The sequence below is a fragment of the Lingula anatina genome, chromosome 8 (assembly GCF_051362555.1).
Source record: "Lingula anatina isolate TDL-2025a chromosome 8, LinAna3.0, whole genome shotgun sequence".
Classification (NCBI taxonomy): Eukaryota; Metazoa; Brachiopoda; class Lingulata; order Lingulida; family Lingulidae; genus Lingula; species Lingula anatina.
The window spans coordinates 15440585-15463735 of NC_141774.1; the positions used below are offsets into that span (position 1 = coordinate 15440585).

Genomic DNA, 23151 nt, shown 5'->3' on the forward strand with positions numbered 1-23151 from the left:
ACTTGTGGAGAAAAGAAATGAAGATTTAAATGTGCTCGTAGAATGAATTAAATAGGAAAGACTTTGAACAAGCAGTTAATACTTGCCACTAGAGGACGCTTTAACAAATGATAATGGTTTTCTTACGTTGAGTTGTGTAATAATGATAAAGGAAATGTTTGAAACAGAAAATACCTTGCTGGGTCCATATCTCATTCTGTATGTGTCCTTCTTGAAGACTGATAATTTTTACTTCGTAACAGAGAGAATGCACGTGGAAACTGGAGTGAATTATCTGAATTTTGAAAGTTTTAGATATATTTTACAAATGCTGTGAATATTCTTGCTTGCGGAACGATCTGGTTTTCTTAATATCCAGGGGTCGATTTTCAATAAGATAATAAATAAAATATGGTGAAAACTAAAATCCCAAAATTGTAAGTTATGAGAAAAATAAAACTCAAAATAGCAATAATTGAGTTTCTGGGTAATCAATATTTAGTTTTAAGTAAATGCACATATTTCCAGATGTTGTACAAAAGATATGAATATGACGGGTCTATTGCAAATGCATCTTTATGTGCTTTTACCTTATGCTTAGCAGTTGGATATTAGAGAGTTAGGTTCCCCTTTAAGAAATTAGAATAATGAAACAATGGAAAATTGAATTAAGTTGTGGTTATCACTTGCATGTCCTAAAATTGGATTTTTATACGACAAAAAATGGTAATGTTTGCAAAATTGTTTAGGTTAGGAGAAAAAGAAAAAAAAAATATGAGAGAGTGCTTCTGCTTTTAGACGTCGCTTCGACAAATGATAATGGTTTTCGTGCAAAAAACCATGATAATGGTTTTCATGCAAAACACCGTGAATAAATGATTAAGGAAAAGTTTGAAACAGAAAATACCTTGCTGGGACCATATTTCATGACAACGTTATTCTGTGGTGAAGATTGATAGTGATTTGTTTGCACAGAAGCGTATAAATACCGGCTTGGGTTGCAAATCTCATCGTAGAGAACTTATCAAGTCTCCTGCTTCCATTGGAACAATAAAAGATTGCGCTCTTCTTGTGCTCTTGGTGCCCTTTGCCACTTTTTCCATAGAAAGTGAGCGATACCATGCTCTTAAGATGATATCAAAAGTAAATTCTGAAGCAGAGTAAAGAAATAACTCACAGTTGTGTGCAAGATTCAGGCAGAGGGTATATCTCCGCTTAGGCGAGATTGATTTAGAAATGTTACATTTATCTATCAAAACCTGACTTACAGAGGCTGTGGTCAGAAACATATCCAATAAGATATTCTCAAAATTAGAAAAATATGATTTATCAAATTTAGCATCCAACGGAATGAAGTGGCAGTGATCAGCAATTCAAAATTTGCAGATAGGCTGTTGTGAGTGCTTAAGAAATTGGTCATTCCTTCGTTTTAAAACTCTAAGTGATACAACATCCCGCACGAAAACGCAGTAGATACTCCATTGCAGTAGACTACTGCAATCATACTGCAAATATGCTTCAAATCTGCTTCGATGTGGGAGCTAATTAGCATATTTGAAACATGCTTCTATCATGCTGCTAATCTACTGCATTAATGCTCCTCCTCTGTACAACCCTATGTAATTTTTGAAGTAGAATTGCAGTAGGCTATACTGCATTTCTACTGCAAATATGCTCCACACCACTACTGCGTTAATGCTTCTTTGCTACTTCGATACTACTGCATTTTCGTGCGGGATTGGTCATAAAGGTTGTCCCACCCCCATTTCCATGTACTTTTATTTACAAATGATCACCTTACAGGTGTATATTGTTATAAACGGTGCTTTTTATTCTAGATACCATGTCTAACATGATTAATGGTTCAAAAAACACAAAATAGTGGTGTGAATATGCACATTTTATACCATTTAGTCAAATTTATAACAGGTACCCCCTCAAATCCAATGTTTCACTGTGGTTTCCACAGATGTAAAGAAGTGTCTATTAAATTGAAAAGACGCCATCAAATGTCACCAAATTTACACATAATTAAAATTAGAATGTGCTCGTTAAAGGTCACATATGCCTAATAGCGTGTGCGTCTACCGCGTACTGTAATTATGTCCTGTAGATGGCGCAACAAGCCTTCAACAATTGTAATAATTCTGTTTTGTAGGATATTGCCCCATTCATCCGGAATTGGTCCAGATTATTTCGGAATTGGTTCTCCTCTGCAATGCACATTCCAATTAATGCCACAGGGGCTCAGTAGGATTAATATCAGGGCTCAAAGACGGTTTTCCCATCCTCAGAGCCCTGTGTTTCAGCAACAAATCACTTGCCAGATGAGAGCTGTGAGCAAGTGCGTTGTCACAATGAAGCCGGTAGCATCCCTGAAGTCACCTCTTGCAAATGGAGTGAGCTATCTATTGAAAATGTTACCGTAAAATGCCCCAGTTACGTTTTGTTCCACAAGGAACAATGTTGGCTTGGAATGTTCCCCAAATGCCGACTGATCTAACACCTCAGGCGATATTATCCTGCACACGCCCTTCCAAGAGGCATTTTTCAACATGTCTACGGACCTTCATTTGACCATCGATGAGATACAAGAAATAATTTGATTCTGCAGCAAAACCGACTTCCTTCCAGCGATGGATGGGCAGGTTCAGGTCCCTGTGGGATCACTGAACGTTGCATTCTCAGCTGATATCTCGCTCCATCTTCAAGAACTGACCTTAACTCTGGGCTTCATCATAACAGCACATTTGCTCACACTATTCGCCTGGCAAGTGATTTGTTGTAGAAACACAATGTTCTAAGGATGGAACCACCATCTTTGAGCCCTGATATTAACCTTACTAATCACCTATGACATGAATTGGAGTGTGCAATGCAGAGGGGAACCAACCCCATAAAAACGTGAACCAACTCCCCCAAGCTGTTTAGGAAGGATGGGATAATATCCCACGAAACAGAATTTTTACCCTTGTTGAAGGCTTGGCGCGCCATCTACAGGAGATAATTGCAGTATGCGGTAGACGCACACGCTATTAGGCACGTGACCTATAACGAGCACATCCTAATGCTAATTGTGTGTAAATTTGGTGACATTTGATGGCGTCTTTTCAATTCAATAGACATTTCTTTACATCTGTAGAAATCACAATGAAACATTGGATTTGAGGGGGTACCTGTACCTGAGGGGGTGTAAAATGTATATATTTTCACCACTATTTTGTATTTTTTAACCATTTATCATGTTAGACATGGTATCTGGAATAAAAATCATTAATTATAGCAATTTACACCTGTGAGCTGATCATTTGTAATAAAAAGTACATGGAAATGGGGGTGGGACAACCTTTATGACCAATGTTGTATATTCAAGCGCCCACCTTTAATAATTACATCTTTCTTTTCAGTTAATTTTCATGACGTTATCATAATTTATTAGCCTTATCGCATAATTAGCTTTACTTGTCCCATATCGAATATCCCTGTGATTCTCTTCGCCACAAAAGTTTTCATGTAAAAATTAAACAGAGCAAAAGTGTATTTCAATGTCTGGAGTTTTATAAAATAAAATTGAAAAGAACATGGATTTTTTGTTTCGCTGTATTACTTTACTTCACTAACATTTGGATTGAGACATTTCACGCAAAATAAACACAAATGGTTGTTGAGTAACATGCCCATCGTTGTCATTTACTTATATTTTATACAGACACACCCTAGCATCCTAACCCTGTAGCATTTGCATCTGCTCTGATTATGTCACTGGAATCTAGAAATTTTACGTAATATATATTCCTCTGGTCTTTTGAAAAGATGCTTATCCGGGCAATGTACAGGCTCTGTGTACATCTGCTGTGGTCACGTATGTAGTAACGACTATGGAAGATGATGGTGCGTTGGAATCCCACACAACTGCTACTGTCCGGCAATTGATCACACAGGGTAAAATGTGTTGTGATGAGATTGTTCATAGCATTGTTTTCACGATTACATTTTAGACCAGCTACAAGTTACACATAAATGATGTTGATTATTTTTCCCAGCTAATACTGCTGGACCGATTAGTAAATTCTGCAGGTCAATTTGGTTATATTGTTGTGAGAAATCATGAAAGTATATTAATTGCTTGTAAAAACACCACCACACAACAGCTTTTTAATAGCAAATACAGTTTGACCAAAGTTATCAATTTAGAGCCCGAAAAAAATAACAAGATGGACGGTCTTGTAAATTCTATTAGAGAGAGAGAGAGAGAGAGAGAGGAGGGAGGGGGGATGGAAGGAGAATTAGAGAACCAAGCTGTACGTTTGTATGCCATATACTCTGATTGTAATATGTGACGTTTATTTCCATTCAATTTTGTGATAAAATCTAATGCAAGCTATATAATGTGCGTTCAAATAAGTAAATAGAAAAAAATGAACATCGTGCTGTAAATGATCAGTTAAATACAATGGTTAATTATTTAATAGTTTATAATAACAATGTTTTTTGTTCACAGAAGACCCTTCCATCGAGGGTAAGCATGACCAGTTGAAACTAAAGAAGAAAACAGAAAACTAGTCACTCAGCTCAATGTAATCTTATAGTTGATGTAAAGCTGCTGTATTTGGATATTTTTGTGAATTTTGAATTCAACAGTTAGTGGTCATAATAAAGATTGAGTAAATGCACTTGTATATTAGTTTTTCTTAATTCAATAAAATTATTTTACAGAGCTTTACATAGCACATCCACTGAAATAGTACAACCCATCCAACTTCTACCATATGTACATAAATGTGCAAAGAAAATTACTTTCCTTCAACGCCATATCCGTGCACAAAAGTAAGAAAAAGCTGTAAATACACATCTTTATTAGAAAGTATAAAATACAAATTTATAATAAGAACAAAAAGTTCCTTTCAGTTTACACGTATTTTAATCCTGTAGCTAAACAGGTTATAAGACGAGTACTGCCACTAGTCAGAAGAAATCTTTCCAGTTAATGGTAGCATTACTATATAATACAGTAATATCAAATCAGTAGAGATACAAATGCTGACAAAATAACATTGAGTGAGTGGAAGATGGCCTGTCCCCTGTCCTCTAATTTGTGACCCACATCTAGGAAAGTAAACTTGTATATCGTCCTATAGAGGTAGATAAATTTATCTGTGATTTTCCAAATACAAGTAAGGATTACCCTGTAATCTCCCACAGGGGGTCTGTGGTATTTCCAGGATATAATATATGTTGCATACTGGGGTTGTCTTTTTCCCCTCTTGTCGGTAATGGTCACTGCCTTGCCTTTGTATTTTCTCTAAATTAAACTGGAAATAACATGCGCAGGGTAAATGTTGATAGAATTTACATCACTTATTGGTTGCTGTAGACCGATAGTTTTTACTAGTACTTGAAGGAGACATTGTAAAGAAAAATATTATGCTGATAGAAACAACTGGTGGAAACAACTGCATACACACCGTGATGGCTGGATACTGAGATCTTTATTGGTGTGCAATTTGTTTCTTGTTCCTTTTTTGGTCTCACTGTGCTCATCTCAGATTTGCTGAAAAAAGGATCCCATCATGTACAAATATTTCAAACTGTAATAAAGAGTTCATTCAAATTTTGCAGCACAACAGTCCTTGGCATAAAGGACATATTTACATATCTTCATTATGCTTCCATTTTGCATTCCATTAAAAATATGATGCATCAGCAAGCCTACCTGCCCTGAGCTTTGTTGCTCCCACTAGCTTTCCCAACAAGTGGTGGAAGATCTTTGGCTTCTTCCTCCTGAATAAACCAATGAGGATAGTCAACCTAATAATGCATGCATTAATACAAACACATATGCCCCACCTCAGATTCTACCTACTAAATAATTAATATATTCCTCAACCCTCTACTAGTCATAATATCCCAAACACTTCAACTAACTCCCGTTATCAACAATTACAAAACAACATTTTATCTGGCAAATTTGGATAATGTAATAATTTCATGTAATATATATTTCCTCGATAATTGTGAGGTCACCCGTACACGAAAAACCAATGCTTACATCGCTTTATTCATCGCTTTATTGATTTATTCATTCATTAGCTGTCTGGATTTGGAGACTAAGCAAGTCCGATAATATAGACGTTTCTCAAGACATTTGTGTCTCGTTATACACAACGTATACATAACGAAATCATATGCAAAAAATGCGTATCGCTAGACTTTTCATTAAGTGACATAATGTATAAATAACTCAAAACTTACCCGCCGGTGGCTAAATCATACACTTTCAGAATTACGCCGCCATTGTTAATTGTTTTGGTCTCGAATGAAAGCGAGAATCCACGGGACATCAAAAGGTCATTAGCAACGCATTGCTTGACGATCGGCAAGGAGAGCATCGAAAGCCCCATCGACAATCACAGTTTTCATAATGATTACGATAACTGCAGTTTTGGTGGTGAAATGCAATTTATTATATATTCATATGTTGTTTACAATGTATTTCTTGTGGCATATTGAATCTCAAACGAACAGTTGTTATGCCTTTAAGTTTAATGAGCAATGCAAATGTCTATAATTTGTGTGTAATGATATTGGATATTAATCACGACGGAAAAGTGGCATTGTTTACAAATTTTTTTACTGCGACAAGCAGGACAAGAAATATTGTGAGTACACTTTCGCTTTTAAAGTACTTTTGACAAATGGTAATTGTTTTATTGCGTAACGCTGTGTATAAATGATTAAGGAAAGTTTGAAACAGAAAATATCTCGCAGCAACCATATTTCATTATAATTTATAGTATATGTTTCCGTGCTGACGATTATTTGGCAGAAAAATGAACAATCTGTATTGATCCTATTATTAGGAGAGGTAAAAAAACAATAGATATATGACTCACTGAGAAGAAATTGGAGTCATTTGACTCTCTAGTCAGAGTCCAGCACCCCTTGACCCTCATGGAGTTAATTTGACTCTAAAATCAGAGTCAAATTATCAGGGGCCAGTGTCTGGCTGACCCCTTTCACCGACTCTTTTTCGCTCGCTGGACAGTAAGCTTCGTTTCATTACTTGTGATGGCAGTGAGCAGACGGCGTGGAGAGAACAGTTTTCATCATTCTTTGTCAGTATAAACATTACTTTATTGGCCATAGTTGGTTTTATGCATAAACAAGTGGTTTTCTGTGTGTTTCTGCATGCAGAACTCGTGCACTTAATTATTACTGGTCCCGGCTTTCAGTTGCCACACCCTTTATGTGATATGTTGGTATACAGGTTGTAGGTTTGACCCACCAATGTGATATATATATATATATATATATATATATATATATATATATATATATGCTGTTTATTACCAGATTTACAAACTGTTTGTTATTGCTGTTTCAACACCACATGTGACCGCATGGCCTAGTGGTTAGGGTGTCTGCCTCTGGGGTTCGAGGCCGTCCGGGGACACAACAATCTGAAGTGAACGTTACTTGCTGTTTCTCCCCTTGGCGATGTTGTTGTTTTTGTTCATGATGTGCCTAGGAGTAAAAAAATTCCTTAATATGGGGTCATGGTGACTCTTTTGTAGAGATAAATCAAGGGATGAAGGGATGTGTGAATTGAGTTAATTGTGACCCTCCTTTGGGGTCTGGGGTGGCATTTCTCCATCGGAGTCAACTTGACTCCAATTGGGAGTTATTTTAGGCACCACTGCTGGACTTCAAGTTTGGAGTCACTTGGACTCCGATTTTATTCTCAGTGGCTGAGTACACAAACAATTGGTGACGTCTGGAGTTGAAAATCAAACCCCAGTGTATTGTTTATATTTTGAAAGTTATAGACACATATAACCAGCCAGAAAATTAGCGATAGGCCAAATGCTTGCCTTTCTAATCGATGTTACTTGTGTGTAAAATACAGCGTCATGTGCATTTTTCCTCAATGTTCAAATGCAGTGAATCTTCTAGATTCCTGCAAATCGGTCTTATTTTCGCAATGAAGGCCAGAGGTTGACTTCTAATAAAATAAGAAATGAAATATAATTAATGAAAATTCCGATTCATTTAAATAAAAATAAGTAATACATTAAATATGATAAATTTAAAGTTAAAAAATCAAAATAAAATTTTTTTGTACATTAAATCATTTATATCAGTTGAAGATATTATAAAGGCTTAAAGGTAAACCTTACGCGTGCAGTAGCTAACTGTTTACGAAATTAACAGATGTGTTTGCAAATTTTCGAATTGTTTAATTTGTACGTGGCAATTAGATACTAGAGAGTAAGATCTCTTTCACCAAATAAGACATTTTGAGAAATGATAATGATTTTATTGCATAACACTGCGTATTAATGATTCAGAAAAAAATTGGAAACAGAAAACATCTTGCTGGCACCATATTTCAGGGCAATCTGTTTCTGTTTCCTTGCTGAGGGTAAACAGATATTTCCTTGTACAGAATTGTATAAATAACGGCTTGGGATGCGTAAGATAGCAAGTCTCTTAGAAGAGAACAAATTCTTGAGATTTCATTCTCCTGCTAGGACAACTTCCATTGGAACAATGAAGTCGTGCGCTCTTCTTGTGCTTTTGGTGCTCTTTGCCGCTGTTGTCATAGAAGGTGAGAAACAAAATATTTATAATGACTTAAAGCGTAAGTAATGACGAAAAGAAGAGATGTTAAAAGTGAGACAGTACTCTAGACAGGCAGTATCTCAGCTCGGGTGAGATTTATTTAGAAATGTTACCATACTATGACATGAGTGCTTACTAACAGTGGTATTTTGCTTTCTTTTGAAATACACAGTGAAACTAATAATTGTGCCTGAATTTGCATTTCCACAAATTATCTTGAGTCAAGTTAGAAAATATCTGAATACATATATAAAACCATTTTAGTCTCTTCTTTGAGGGGTGTCTGTTCTTTGAAGATCACTCTCAAGAACAAGCTAAAGCAATCAAAAATCATTTGTCACTACCAAAATATACCAGTAAGAAATTGAATTTAATGGAGACCAAAAATGTACATGGAGTTCAGAAAGGGCATGGATGGTGACACATATTACTGACACCTTTCCTAAGTAAAATTGGAAAGAACACATCTTTTAAGTTCCAAATTGTTATTTTCTTTTATTAACAATTAAATTTAGAAACTACGCGCAAAATAAATGCTCACGGGATTTCAGTAACGGATTTATATTTACCATTTTTTCATTTTGATATAGACACATCCGGGCAAGCTGTAGCGTATGCCACGTGCAACTGCTGTGGTCACGAGTGTAGCAGCGACCATGGGAGTTGCGAGTGCGGCGGAATTCCACCCAACTGCTACTGTGCTGCAGCTGATCACACAACAAGGTAAAAGGTTTTGCAATCAGATTGTTCATAGCAGTATTTTCACAAATACATATTTAGACCAGCTGCTTGTTACACATAAAAAAATTTGATTATTGTTCGAACCTTAGACTTCTAGCTAATTAGTACATTCTGCAAGTCAATTTTTATGATATTGTTGTGAGAAACCATGAGAGTGACTTAATGGCTAGTACAAACACCACAACAGAAAACTATTTAATAACAAATACAGTTTGCCCAAAAAACCGAAAGACCGAAAAAATAACGAGATGGACGGTCTTGTAAATTCTATGAATGAGAGAGAGGATCGAGAGAGAGAGAGAGGGCGAGAGAGAGAGAGGTGGGGAAGGGAGGGGGAGATGGAAAGAGGATTAAAGAACCAGGTTGTACGTGTGTATGTCATTTACTTTGTTTGTCATATGTGGTGTTTATTTCCATTCACTTTTGTCATATAATCTATACAATGTGCGTTCAAATAAGTAAATAGAAAAAAAATATCGTATTGTAAATGTTCAGTTAAATACAATGGTTCATTATTTAAAAGTTTATAATAACAGTTAAGAACAGTTTACACATATTTTTTGTTTGCAGAAGACCCTTCTTTCGAGGGTAAGCATGGCCAGTTGGACATAAAGAAGAAAACAGGAAACTAGTCACTCAGCTAAATGTAAAACTGCTGTATTTGGACGTTTTTTTGTGAATTTTGAGTTCAACAATAAGTGGCCATAATAAAGATTGTAGTAATTACGTTGTATTTACTGCATTATCAAAACTCTTATTTTACTGCTTTTGTCGTTGTTGAAAATAGTTTGAATGCTTGATACGTATATTAAATCAATGGGCAATGCACCACTGAAAATTAGAGGCTCTATCATTTATTTCATAAGCATGAATGAAAAAGTAAACTTATCAAGATATCTTTATTACAACGGAATGCTTTAACCTCTGTTATAGATATTTGTGTTACTTAAAAATATTGCTGCACAGGAAAAATCTTGATACACAGAAAACTAGCCAAAGCATTTCAAGTACCAAAATGTTTCCAGCACTATATATATATTAAGATTCTTTTGCATTATTGGTCAAATTCCTCGTATAAAAATACTGACTACAGTAACATTTGTTGCATTTTAACTATTTCTTGAATGTGATGTCCAAATACAAATTTAACATTATTACCCAAGTGCCTCGTGATTAAAGTTTAAACAGAAAAAGCGTTTTTTGTCGAAAAACAGCACAATTTATTAAGAAACAACTCTACTTGTTGCAATAACACATCAGTTAATGAAAAGTTGCAAAGTTTTTGGCTGTAGCCAACAGGGCATTCGCCATATTGGTCAATCAAGGTCATCACACACTTTTACGGCATTCATTGCTCTGCTGTTTAATGCACTATTTTCCACCGCAACCACTTCTACAGCTGCGGCAAAAGTTTTAAAAAATATATATGATGAACAGTTTTTATACAAATGCTATTAGATATCATCTTGAATTCTGACAAAAATAGAATGATATTATTAAAAATAAACGAAACACAGAGAATACATAGTATTCTGATTTTTTTATATATATACACGCACATTTATTTTTATCTGTGTTCTAGTTTCTGCATTTTATTTGATAAAGTGACTAACATAGCTACAGACTGAGTTATCATTGTCGTAAAAAAACCAGGTGCCTCCATTGTTACATTGTATGTGACAGCTTACTTTAACCATGGTTATATCTTCTTAAACTACGCATCTTCTTCAACATGAAATATAAAATATGAAATTAAAAGATAAATAAATAAATAAATAAAGAAAGAAATAAATAAATAAAATAAATAACAACATTTTGTTCCAAGAAATAATACTATGAGATATTTTAATGCAAATGAGACTTGAAGAAATATACTAGTATACATGTACGTGCTGTAGAGCACTGACAAAGATTTTGTGGACTAGTCTTCTGTTTTCCTTTCCTTCTGTTTTCCTCGGTACATGTGTATGTTATTTACAGTTGGTGCATGTTTCCATGCACTTCTCAAGTGACGTTTTCGCTCCAATTCTACCACTGCACTGCTCTTCTGTGACACCTTTTCCATGAAGCCTACAAGACCGTGTCACCACCTGTAGGCTGTACTGCCCACATCCCTCATAAGCGCCTTTCTACCTCGTCCCGCCACTGTGGCCGTTAAATTGTTGGTGCCTGTCTTCAGTTTTGCCATATATGGACTTAAGAAGTCGTACCAGAAGTATTTGAAATACATCTGCTTTGAAAAGCCCGAACATTTCGTATATTCGTGACTACAACAACAGTACTTAAGTTATAAGCTAATGTATGTAGTTTGCTTTAATTCAAGGAATACTGAAAGAAATACACGTAGCCAATTTTCAACGAGGTGTTTTTTAATATCAGCATTCAGTCTGAGCAGAAAGCCAGGACAGGTGCTGGTAGTTAAAGTTTATATAAATAACAATATAATAATAGCAGTATGATGATATAGGCCTACACAGGTAATGCGTAGGGAATAATTGTGTGCACATAAGCTTTTTCCGGTGGGGTAGGTAGTGAATCTGCATAGAAATAAGCATGAGATCCCCCGTTGTTGTATATGTTATGCTGGTAATACCTCGACATCTTAGCCTAGTATATGTAATACATAGGTAATTACTAGGATCAGTTAAAAGAGGACAAACATACGTAGGCCCAACATGCAGCAATACACATACCTTTAATATAAATACAATTAGTTCTGCCAGAGGCATGTTCACAATCGAAATACTACTAGCAACGTGCAACCCTTTCTTTAAACTAAGTAAGGCTCTTTTCACAACTAAGTTGTATTATCTGAGCTGGAGTTGTTTAATTATAGTTGTCTTTAGCTTTTGTTTTACTCATAACTAACAATTTGGAATTTAATTTTTTCACTATATTTTAATTCTTATCTTATTGAAAACTGTTACCAAGCAAAAACTATCAGTCTTCAACAAGGAAACACACAGAATAACGTCGACTTGAGATATGGTCCTAGCAAGATATTTTCTGTTTCAAACATTTCCTCAATCATTATTACGTAACTCAACGCAATAAAACAATTACCATTTGTTAAAGCGTCTTCTAATGACAAGTATTACCTGCTTGTTCAAAGTCCTTCCTGTTTAATGCAAGCTACTAGCACATTTATATATGCACTTCTTTTTTTTTTACAAGTACGCAAGCTTCCTTTATTCTGTAATATACACGGGACAATTTTGAAAATAAAAAAGTCAACATTTTTGTTGTTGTAGTAAAACTGAAACTGACACACAATAATAATTTTATGATTTATTATAAAACATCTGCTGTTAATTGGCGAGGAGGATGTTATTTTCTAGCAAATGAATCTACCACGTACATACATGATAAACAAATATAAAGAGAGTTAGATTCCCCTTTTAAAATTTAAATTTAAATAATGAAAAAATGCAAATTAAATGAGGTTGTGGTTATTACTTGTATGTAATAAAATTGGTTTTTTAGTTTTTTGCTAAACTGTTAAGTTTGGGAACTAAAGGAAGGAGAAGAGAAAAAAATGAGAGAGCGCTTCTGCTTTTAGACGTCGCTTTGACAAATGATAATGATTTTCTTGCGTAACACCGTGTACAAATGATTAAGGGGAGTTTGAAACAGAAAATACCTTGCTGGGGCCATATGTCATGACAATGTTATTCTGTGTTTCTTTGTTGAAGACAAATAGGGATTTGCTCGCACAGAAACGTATAAATAGCGACTTGGGTTGCAAATCTCATCATAGAGAACTGATCCAGTCTCCTGCTACGACAACTTCCTTTGGAACAATGAAGTCTTGCGCTCTTCTTGTGCTCTTGGTGCTCTTTGCCACTGTTGTCATAGAAGGTGAGAGGCACACAGTATTAATAATGACTTGAAATGAAAACTCTGAAGCAAAGAAAATAGATATGTCAGAACTGAGACCGAAAACTAGTCAGACGGTATCTCCGCTAGGGCGAGATTTAATTAGAAATGTTACCTCAGTATGACGTAACTTTACCAAAAGAGGTCGTGATCAATATCACACCCAAAAAGATAAATTAAAAATGTAAAATAGTTTATACATAAATAACAGTATCCAACTTAAGAAAGCGACAGTGTTAAGTAATTCAGACCTTACAGATAGGCAGTTACGAGTTCTTACTAACAGTGGTAATTTGCTTCCTTTTGAAACTCAATGAAACTTAAGGACCATTCCCAGACCCTATCGCACTAACTGTGGGTTGATCTATCTCCTAGGGTATTCTCATTTTATTGCAATCAACTTAAGCGGCTTAGTTGTCTTTCACGCCTACTGAAGCTGCTAGGGAGTAATTAATTATCGTTTATCAGCTTCAGTAAACGTGCCAGACCTCCAAGCCGCTTAAGCTGAAAGCAATTTAGCGAAAAATTCCTTGGAAATGGCTCGATCCTTGTAGTTCAATCTAGGTATGGGAACCCAGTATAATAATTCAAGTTAGAGATATCTAATTTGTATGCACAACCATTTTAGTCTCTTCTATGAGGGGTGACTGTTCTTTGTATTTCACTCTCAAAAATAAGCTAAAACAACCAAAAAAATTATGTGTCACTACCAACAAATACCGATCAGAAATTGAATTGAATCGAGACCATAAAAATGTATTTGGAGTTCACAAGGGCATGGATAGTGCCACTCATTACCCATTCCTAAAGCCTAGGTCCCAACTACGTTTTGGACGCACGTTTTTTTGGTTCCTTGCGTCCGGCTAGGACGTAGCTAAATCGCACGTAGCAGCTGTTGATCATGTCGAAAAGTTACTACGTGCTGTTTGCGTCCTCCAAAAGTCGCACGATGGACTTGCTCCTCACGCACGAACTCCCACGTTTTCCCCATTTTTTTGGCCGTAGACCACAAGTAGCAGCCCCTACGTTCGGTTGGGACCTAGGCTTAAGCAAATTTGGAAAGAACACACATTTTAGGTTCCACTATGTTGCTTTCCTTCATTAAAATTTGAATTGAGAAATTACGCGTAAATTAAATGCATATGGACTTTCAGTAACACCTTTATATTTTGTATTTTTTATTTTGATATTAGACACAGCCGGACAAAGTGTAGCGCGTGCTACGTGCTACTGCTGTGGTCATATTTGTCATACCAACCAGGGGAGATGCTACTGCATCGGAAGGCGCCCATATTGCCGCTGTGCTGCGATCGATGATAAATGGTGCTGTGATCCCATTGTTCATGCCAGTATTTTCATTAATATAAATTCAGACCAGCTACTTATTTAACATAAAAATGTTGATAAATGTGCTTATCTGAGACTGATTAAACCGATTAGTAAATTCCACAAGTCAATTTGGTGATATTGTTGTTAGAGATTATGAGAAGGAATTAATGGCTCATTAAAACAAAGTGTACTGACTCCACAGAAAAGTTTTTTTCATAACAGATTAAGTTTGCCCAAATGCATCAGTTTCAAGACTGAAAAAAAAAAAAAAAAACAGATAAACGTTTTTTAGTTTTTTTCGACAAAGTGTGTGTGTGTGTGTGTGTGTTTCTGTGTGTGTGTGTGTGTGTGTGTGTGTGTTTGAGAGAGAGAGAGAGAGAGAGAGAGATGAGAGTGAGGGACAGAGAAAGCCATGGTGCGTGTGTGTGTGTGTGTGTGTGTGTGTGTGAGAGATTATATTATCTAATGCAACCATATTATGTTCATTCAAGTAAGTTAATAAAACAAATTCATATTGAGTTGTATATGGTTAGTTAAATGCAACAGCGTATTATTTTACAGTTTTTTTTGTTTTCAGAATAGCCACCCGTCGAGAGGAACCATGACCAGTTGAACATACGGAAGAAAACAGGAAACTAGTCACTCAGCTAAATGTAAAGCTGCTGTATTTGGACATTTTTTTGGACTTTTTTGTGAATTTTAAGTTCAACAATAAGTGGTCACAATAAAGGTTGTAGTAAATGCGCTGTATTTACTGCATCGTCAAAGCTCAGGATTTATTTTCTTTATCGTTGTTAGAAATCGTTTGAATGCTTAGTACGTTTATTACACCGATGGGCAATGCACTAAAATTTAGAATCTCTAAAATTAATCTCATAAACATGAATGAAAAAGTATACCTATCAAGTTCGCTTAATTGAAATCAAAAGCACTAACTTAAGTTATAGTAATGATTGGGTAATTTTGCGCACAGGTTAGTCATATAAATAAATAAATAAATAAATAAATAAATACGGTTATTACATATTTTACCAAGAAATAATGCTAGGTGATAACTCTTTGAAAATGACATTACAAGAAACGAAATAGTATACTAGTGCAAATTATATGTACGTGCTGTCGAACACTGACAAAAAGTTTGCAGATGTTTTCTTCTGGCTTTTTTTCACATTCTCTCATTAATATAAAATCATATAAGCCAAAAGCAATACAAATATTATGCCTTTTGTTTTCCTTGGTACATGTAACTAAGTTGGTGTATGTTTTCATGAACTTCCTAAGTGACGTTTTTGCTCCAATTCCTCCACCGCACTGCTCTTCTGATACACGTTTTCCACGAGGTCTACAAGACCATGTCGCCACCTCTAGGCCGTACATCCCTTTGAACCGCCTTTGTACCTCGCCCCCTTCACTTTATCCATTAAATTTTTGGTGTCGGTCTTCAATTTTGCCATATAAGGACATAAGGAATTCGTACTGGATGTATTTGAGATACATCTGTGATGAAAAGCCCGAAACCTCCGTTGATTCATGAATTTAAGAACAGTTTTTAAATCATAAACATATGTATGTGGTTTGCTGTAATTCAAGGAACAACGAAAGATATACACGTAGCCCCTTTTCAACGAGGCGTTCAATCTGAGCAGAAAACCAGCACATGTGCTGTTTGTTATAGTATATATAACTAGCAATATACAGACTTGACATTTAATATGGAATATTTCAAAGATAAACCTGGGTAAAAATGCATGATATTTTTTTCGAAAACACCCGATCTCTTATAAGATATGCATTGTTCTGTCAAAAAATTATCCGTATGTCGGCAACTACTTCATAAAAGAATTTGAATTTCAGGTACAAGAGATCGGATTTGCAGTGCGTAAAATGAACTAAGCAGTGCTTTACAAAATTGTTGATCTGTAGCAGAATTTTGCGCAAAGGCAAACATTGGCAGACAGATTGTTGCTCCAAAAGGAACAGTCTGCACAGTTTAACAGAGTAATGTCCAGACTGGTGTACCTACACAGAGGATACGGCCAATTTATCAAAATCTAACCACAAGGATACAGGAACCACTGTCTTTCGGGATATGCTGCTGCAACTAACCAAATACCACCCAGTCCGTTCATGAGGGGTAAATTGCCACCAAAACGCGTTTTTCAAGGACGTTAGCGGACACTAAACTGCTTTTAACAGGTTACTGGTTTTAACAAGTTAGAATACCAGGCGACCTCCGAGGAACCCACTGTAAACAGTAAAACACTGTCATCTGTTTCTCTAATGAATTGGAGACCATGACCGTTTCTGGGTAGAGCACTGAAACCACGTACGAGGCTTACTTTACTGAGGTCAGATTTCACCTGTACTACTCAACTAGCCAAAATAGAGTTTACGAACACCCAGAAGAAGCTTACGACGAAGCGTGTGCCGCGTCTAAGGTGACCACAGTCGTTGACAACATCAGTATTTGGAGTTGATACCACATTGGTGCCAAAACACCAATGGTAGTCATCGGCATGAACCTGAATTAGATCAAATAAAGGAATAATCTGGGAACCACTTGACTATCATTGTCACCACTAAGCCATATTTCACACAACCCTCACATCTTTGTGCATGTAACAGTTACAGCGTGCCCATAAAGCAGCATCTAAAATGATCTTCCTTAGAGACGCTTCCATGTGTTTCAAAACGAGTGTCTTTACACCGCCCTGTATTTAATGCTACATAAACAACCCAATTAAAAATAGACGATAAGGCCACACTTTTTTAATTTTATGGATGACATCCTGCGCACGCATGGATTTTCACCCGTTCTCCAAAAAAAAAAAAAAAAAAAAAAGCCCCCCCCCAGCCCCCAACGAAGTCGGTTGTCGCAAACATTGTTATTGAATTTGCAAGGAAATGAGCTTTCTGCGCATGCGTATTTTCGCCACGTGGAAATGCGGCCACTTTGCTGTCAAATTCATCTCTAGGATTACTTTCAAATTACACAACAATAAAAGTCATAAAGAGAACGGGTGCCATCGTTTTGGATTGGTATGCCATTGATATTGGGCATGGAGATATCACCTTTTTACAATTGTGCGAAAGGCTGGCGGCGGCCGAAACATTTCTGTGACATTCTGTATAAAGCAGCACATTAATACCAGGTTTTCTGTAGCGAAAAAACGGTCGACAAGGGCGTCGAGGTATTTGGTGGGCTGAAGGTCGGACAGGCCACCTGACAGTTTAGCTGCTTCGTGTGAGTAGAAGTTGACAAAATGGCATCGTCTGAAATGACCTTTAATAGATTTGGTAGTATTAAGCATATCTTTGCATCATTTTTTAAACATTTCTGTGAAGTGTTCAAAATGTTTTTATATTCTGAGAATACAAATAAAGACACACTGTTTGATTGATATTTGTTTTATTGATTGCTATACCAAATGAATGCATGAAATAACCTTAAATAGATTTGGTAATATGAAGTATATCAATTCATGACTTTTTTTTACATTTCTACGAAGTATTTACAATGCTTTAATATTTTGAGAGCATGGATAAAGACATATTGTTAGTTTGATACGTGTTTCTGTGGTTAAATTTGTGTTTCCAGCTGTGTACTGACAGCATTCCTTTACTTAAGCAGTTTTTTTTTTTTTGGACTGTTTTTTTTTTCGCCCTCTCGCACCGATTTTGGGGTACCCAGAGGATGTCATCCATAAAAATAAAAAAGTGTGGCCTAATTATCCTTCTGCACGACGCTTGGAAACTGAATTAAGACACGCAATGGCCGTTAAACCTTATTTTTTTTTATATTAGGAAACTAATTTTACTGGAAATTTCAGAACTTTTCCATAAATCCCAGACTTTTTATCATGTTTTGTAAATAGAATCAGGCAATATAATATTTATTAGTTGAAAACGGGTTCATAAATTATGAAGTCACATTGGTGGTCGTTTTAAGGCATATCTGCTGAAATTACCATTGAGATTAATCTTGAGTTTTATAATTGTTAAACATGCGCCACTTGTCCTTGACATTTAGAAACTTAATTGTTTACATACCACCTCAGATGCGGAGCACAATAATGTAATGAGGGCAGATGGTTAGCGCCTCTAGCGGGCGTTAATTAACTGTTTATAAAGAAAATAAATTGACTAATTTCCATTGAATTTGTAATTTTTTTATCATGTACGTGGTAGATTTATTTGCTAGAAAGTGACATCTTCCTCGCCAATCAACAGTAAATGTTGTACAACAATAACAAAGGGTTGACTTTATTTTCGAATTTGTTCCGTGTGCATTCAAAATAGAAGAAAGCATGTACACTTAAAAAGAAGTGATATATATATATATATGTGTGTGTGTGTGTGTGTGTGTGTGTGTGTGTGATGGTGGACTGCTGGTACACTTTGGACAAGCAGGTAATATCTGTCGGTAGAAGACGCTTTAACAAATGGTCATTGCTTTATTACGTTGAGTTGTGTAATAATGATAAAGGAAATGTTTGAAACAAAATATCTTGTTGGGACAATATCTCATGTCGACGTTATTCTGTATATTTCCTTGTTGAAGACTGATAATTTTGCTCGATAACAGAGAGAATTCAAATGGAAAACTGGAGTGAATTATCTAAATTTTGAAAGTTTTAGGTATTTTTTACAAATTCTGTGAATATTCTCGCTTTTCTCACGATCTGGTTTTCTCAATATCCAGAGGTAGATTTTCAATAAGATGAGAAATAAGATATAGTGAAAATTAAATTCCAAAATTATAAATTATGAGTAAAATAAAATGAAAGCTAAAAACAAATTAAAATAATCTTAAATTAGTTTAAGGTAAATGCACAGTTCTTTGAAGATGTTGTACGAAAGATGTGAATACGTCTGGTCTATTACAAATGCATCTTTGCTTGCCTTTATCTTATTAGTTCGATATCAGATAGTAAGATTTAATTAAAATAATGAAACTATGCAAATTAAATTAAGTTGAGGTTATCACTTGTATGTAAAACAAATTGGAATTTTACCACGACAAAAAGGGTAATGGTGACAAAATTGTTTAGGTTGAAAAATGAGAGAGCGCTTCTGCTTTTAGACGTTGCTTTGACAAATGATAATGATTTTGTTGCATAACACCGTGTACAGTCGAGGAAAAGTTGGAAACAGAATATACCTTCCTGGGTCCATATTTCATGACAATTTTATTCTGTGTTTCCTTAATGAAGATTGATAGGGATTTGCTTGCACTGAAACGTATAAATAGCGGCTTGGGTTGCAAATCTCATCGTAGAGAACTGATCCAGTCTCCTGCTACGACAACTTCCATTGGAAAAATGAAGTCGTGCGCTCTTCTTGTGCTCTTGCATGGTGCTCTTTGTTGCTGTTGTCATAGAAGTGAGAGACACAAAGTATTTAATTAAAAGTATTTAATAATGACTTGAAGTGTAAAATCTGAAGCGAAGAAAAGGGGTACGTCAGAACTGAGATCGTAATCTAGGCAGACGTTATCTCCGCTAGGGGGGAATTTAATCTGAAATGTTACATTAGTATGTCGTAATTTGACCAAAAGAGGTTGTGATCAAAATCACACCCAATAAGATATACTAAAAATGTAAAATTGTTTAAACATAAATTACAGCATCCAACTAAATAAAGTGCAGTGTTCAGTAATTCAAAATTTGCAGATAGACGTGAGTGCTTACTGACAGTGGTATTTTGCTTCCCTTTGAAACACAAAGTGAAACGTATAATTCTGCCTTAATTTGTATTTCCATAAACTATCTTGACACTGTCAAGATAGAAAATATCTCAATATATATGCAAATTCATTATAGTATCTTCTATGAGAAATGTCTGTTCTTTGTATTTCACTCTCAAAAATAAGCTAAAACAGCCAAAAAGATTATTTGTCACTACCGACAAATACCGGTAAGAAATTGAATGGAATGGAGACCAGAAAAATGTATTTGGAGTTCACAAGGGCATGGATAGTGCCACGCATTACCCACTACTAAGCAAAGTTGGAAAGAACGCACACTTTAAGTTCCACTATGTTGCTTTCCTTCATTAACATTTGAATTGAGAAATTACGCGTAAAATAAATGCACATGGACTTTCAGTAACACCTTTATATTTTGCATTTTTTATTTTGATATAAGACACAGCCGGACAAAGTATAGCGCGTGCTACGTGCTCCTGCTGTGGACAAACATGTCATACCGACCATGGGACTTGCTACTGCGTCGGCAAGCCCCCAAATTGCCGCTGTGGTGCCAGCGATTACACAAAATAAATGGTGCTGTGATCACATTGTTCATGCCAGTATTTTCACTAATATATATTCAGACCAGCTACTTTTTTTAACATAAATATGTTGATAACTGTGCTTATCTGAGACTGATAAAACCGATTATTAAATTCCACAAGTCAATTTGGTGATATTGTTGTTAGAGATTATGAGAAGGAATTAATGGCTCATTTAAACAAAGTGTACTGACTCCACAGAAAAGTTTTTCTTTTCATAACAAATTAAGTTTGCCTAAATGCATTAGTTTAAAGACCGAAACAGAAAACCGAGATAAACGTTTCTTGAATTTTTTTTTTCAAGAAAGAAAGAGAGAGAGGAGAGAAAATGAGAGTGAGCTGAGACAGAGGAAGCCATGGTGTGTGTGTGTGTGTGTGTGTGTGTGTGTGTGAGAGAGAGAGAGAGAGAGAGAGAGAGAGAGAGATTATATTATCTAAGGCAACCACATTATGTTCATTCAAGTAACTTAGTAGAACAAATGCATATTGAATTATATATGGTCATATTAATGCAACGGTTTGTTATTTTACAGTTTAAAATTAATTTTTTTTTTGTTTTCAGGATAGCCGCCCGTCCAAAGTAAGCATGACCAGTTGGACATACGGAAGAAAACAGGAAATTAGTCACTCAGCTAAATGTACAGCTGCTGTATTTGGACTTTTTTGTGAATTTTGAGTTCAACAATAAATGGTCATAATAAAGAATGTAGTAAATACGCTGTATTTACTGCATTGTCAAAGCTCTAATTTTACTGCCTTTGTCGTTGTTGGAAATCGTTTGAATGCTTGATATGTGTATTAAGCCAATGTGTCATTAGCATTAATATTAGAGGCTCTATCATTTATTTCGTAAAAATGGATGAAAAACTAAATTCATCAAGTTCGCTTTCTTTAAACGGAATGCATATATATTACCTTCAGATGTAGTTATGGTGGGGCAATTTTGTGCATATAACAGGTTAGTCATATCAAATTTTTTTGTGGCCATTGTTATGATATATTATAAAATGTATTTATGTATCATTAAAACAATGGCTACAGCTGACTCTGCAGAAAAAAAATAAAAACATATTTTTTCATAACAATTACCGTTTGCCGAAAGGCATAAGTTTAATGACCAAAGCAAAAATAGCGACACAAATGTTTTTTTTTTAAGAGAGAGAGAGAGAGAGAGAGCCATGGTGTGCATGCGTGCGTGTGTTCGAGTGATAAATAAATAATTACCCTACGATACACTTACTTAATGAAATTATAATCGCCAATATTTGCTAGGACCAAAAGATGTGAAGTATTTTCGATGACATTTTTTAAAACAATTTGTGTTACTGAAATAAGGGAGATATCTTGCTTATATAAGTGACATAAGATATCACCTGGAATTCTGACAAAACTGTAATGATAATATTTAAAAAAATATGAAGCATATTTATCATATTTAGTAGTCTGATTCTTCATATATACGTGCATATTTATTTTTATCTGTGTTCTTGCTTATGCATTAAATTTGATAAACTGATTCACATACCAACAGACTGGTTTATCATCGTCGTAAAAGACGCAGGGGCTTCCATTGTTACATTGTACAAGGGGTGGATCCAGAGATATTTTCTGAAAGTCTTCTAAATTATTTTTGTTGGTCCATCCTACATTTTTGACCGTCTACTGACAGAAAAATAGATACCCGTCAATCTAAACTTGAAAATCTGACCTTTTTTCCGAAAGACCAAGAAGACTGCCTAAATCCGCCCCTGTTGTACGTATTAGCTTCCCCCAAACCAAGGATTTCTCTTCTAACTACATATGATATCAAGAAATAATATTATAAGATAATTTGATGCAAATGACACTTGAAGAAACGGACTCTTTAATGGTCTCTCCGCCTCTCACTCGGCTCCCCACGCGTCGTCCCTCGACCGGTTGAATTGAGAAGAGATTTAATTAGTGTGCCCCTGCAGAGACGACGCACGGGGAGGCATGTGAGAGGCGGAAAGACAATTAAAGGATTACGCGGTTTTCCTTTCATGTAGGTCCGACATATTTAGGTCTAGTCCTTGCTAGACCTCGGCACTTCTCGATGTAAATGCTCTCTATTTGACCCAAATCCTGTAAAATTCAGTTTAGAATTCAGGTCTACCTAAAAAAAAAAAAAAAAAAATAAATCATTGTTCTGAACAATTAGGAATGTCATTTTGTGACAACAACGATGCAATCGTTCATAAAATGGAAGTCTATTTATATACCAGACAAAATGTTCCGTTAATTAATGAATAAAGAAATATTACAAAAGGGAAAAGCACTCTTAAAATGCAAATC

The 23151-nt window shown here is 35.5% G+C and overlaps 3 long non-coding RNA genes across 3 annotated transcripts; 2 read left to right on the forward strand and 1 right to left on the reverse strand.

Annotated features, from left to right (window-relative positions):
• Positions 1 to 5026: 5026 nt before the first annotated feature.
• On the reverse strand, positions 5027 to 5761 carry LOC147760455 (uncharacterized). Its single transcript, XR_015335669.1, has 3 exons — positions 5693 to 5761; positions 5445 to 5530; positions 5027 to 5291 (listed from the first exon to the last, which is right to left on the reverse strand). It is a non-coding gene; the product is annotated as an uncharacterized LOC147760455 (long non-coding RNA).
• A 2697-nt stretch (positions 5762 to 8458) lies between these two features.
• Positions 8459 to 10099, forward strand: LOC147760456 (uncharacterized). Its single transcript, XR_015330936.1, has 3 exons — positions 8459 to 8587; positions 9192 to 9324; positions 9913 to 10099. It is a non-coding gene; the product is annotated as an uncharacterized LOC147760456 (long non-coding RNA).
• Positions 10100 to 13052: 2953 nt separating this feature from the next.
• Positions 13053 to 15320, forward strand: LOC147760457 (uncharacterized). Its single transcript, XR_015330959.1, has 3 exons — positions 13053 to 13200; positions 14412 to 14541; positions 15125 to 15320. It is a non-coding gene; the product is annotated as an uncharacterized LOC147760457 (long non-coding RNA).
• The last annotated feature ends 7831 nt before the right edge of the window (positions 15321 to 23151 follow it).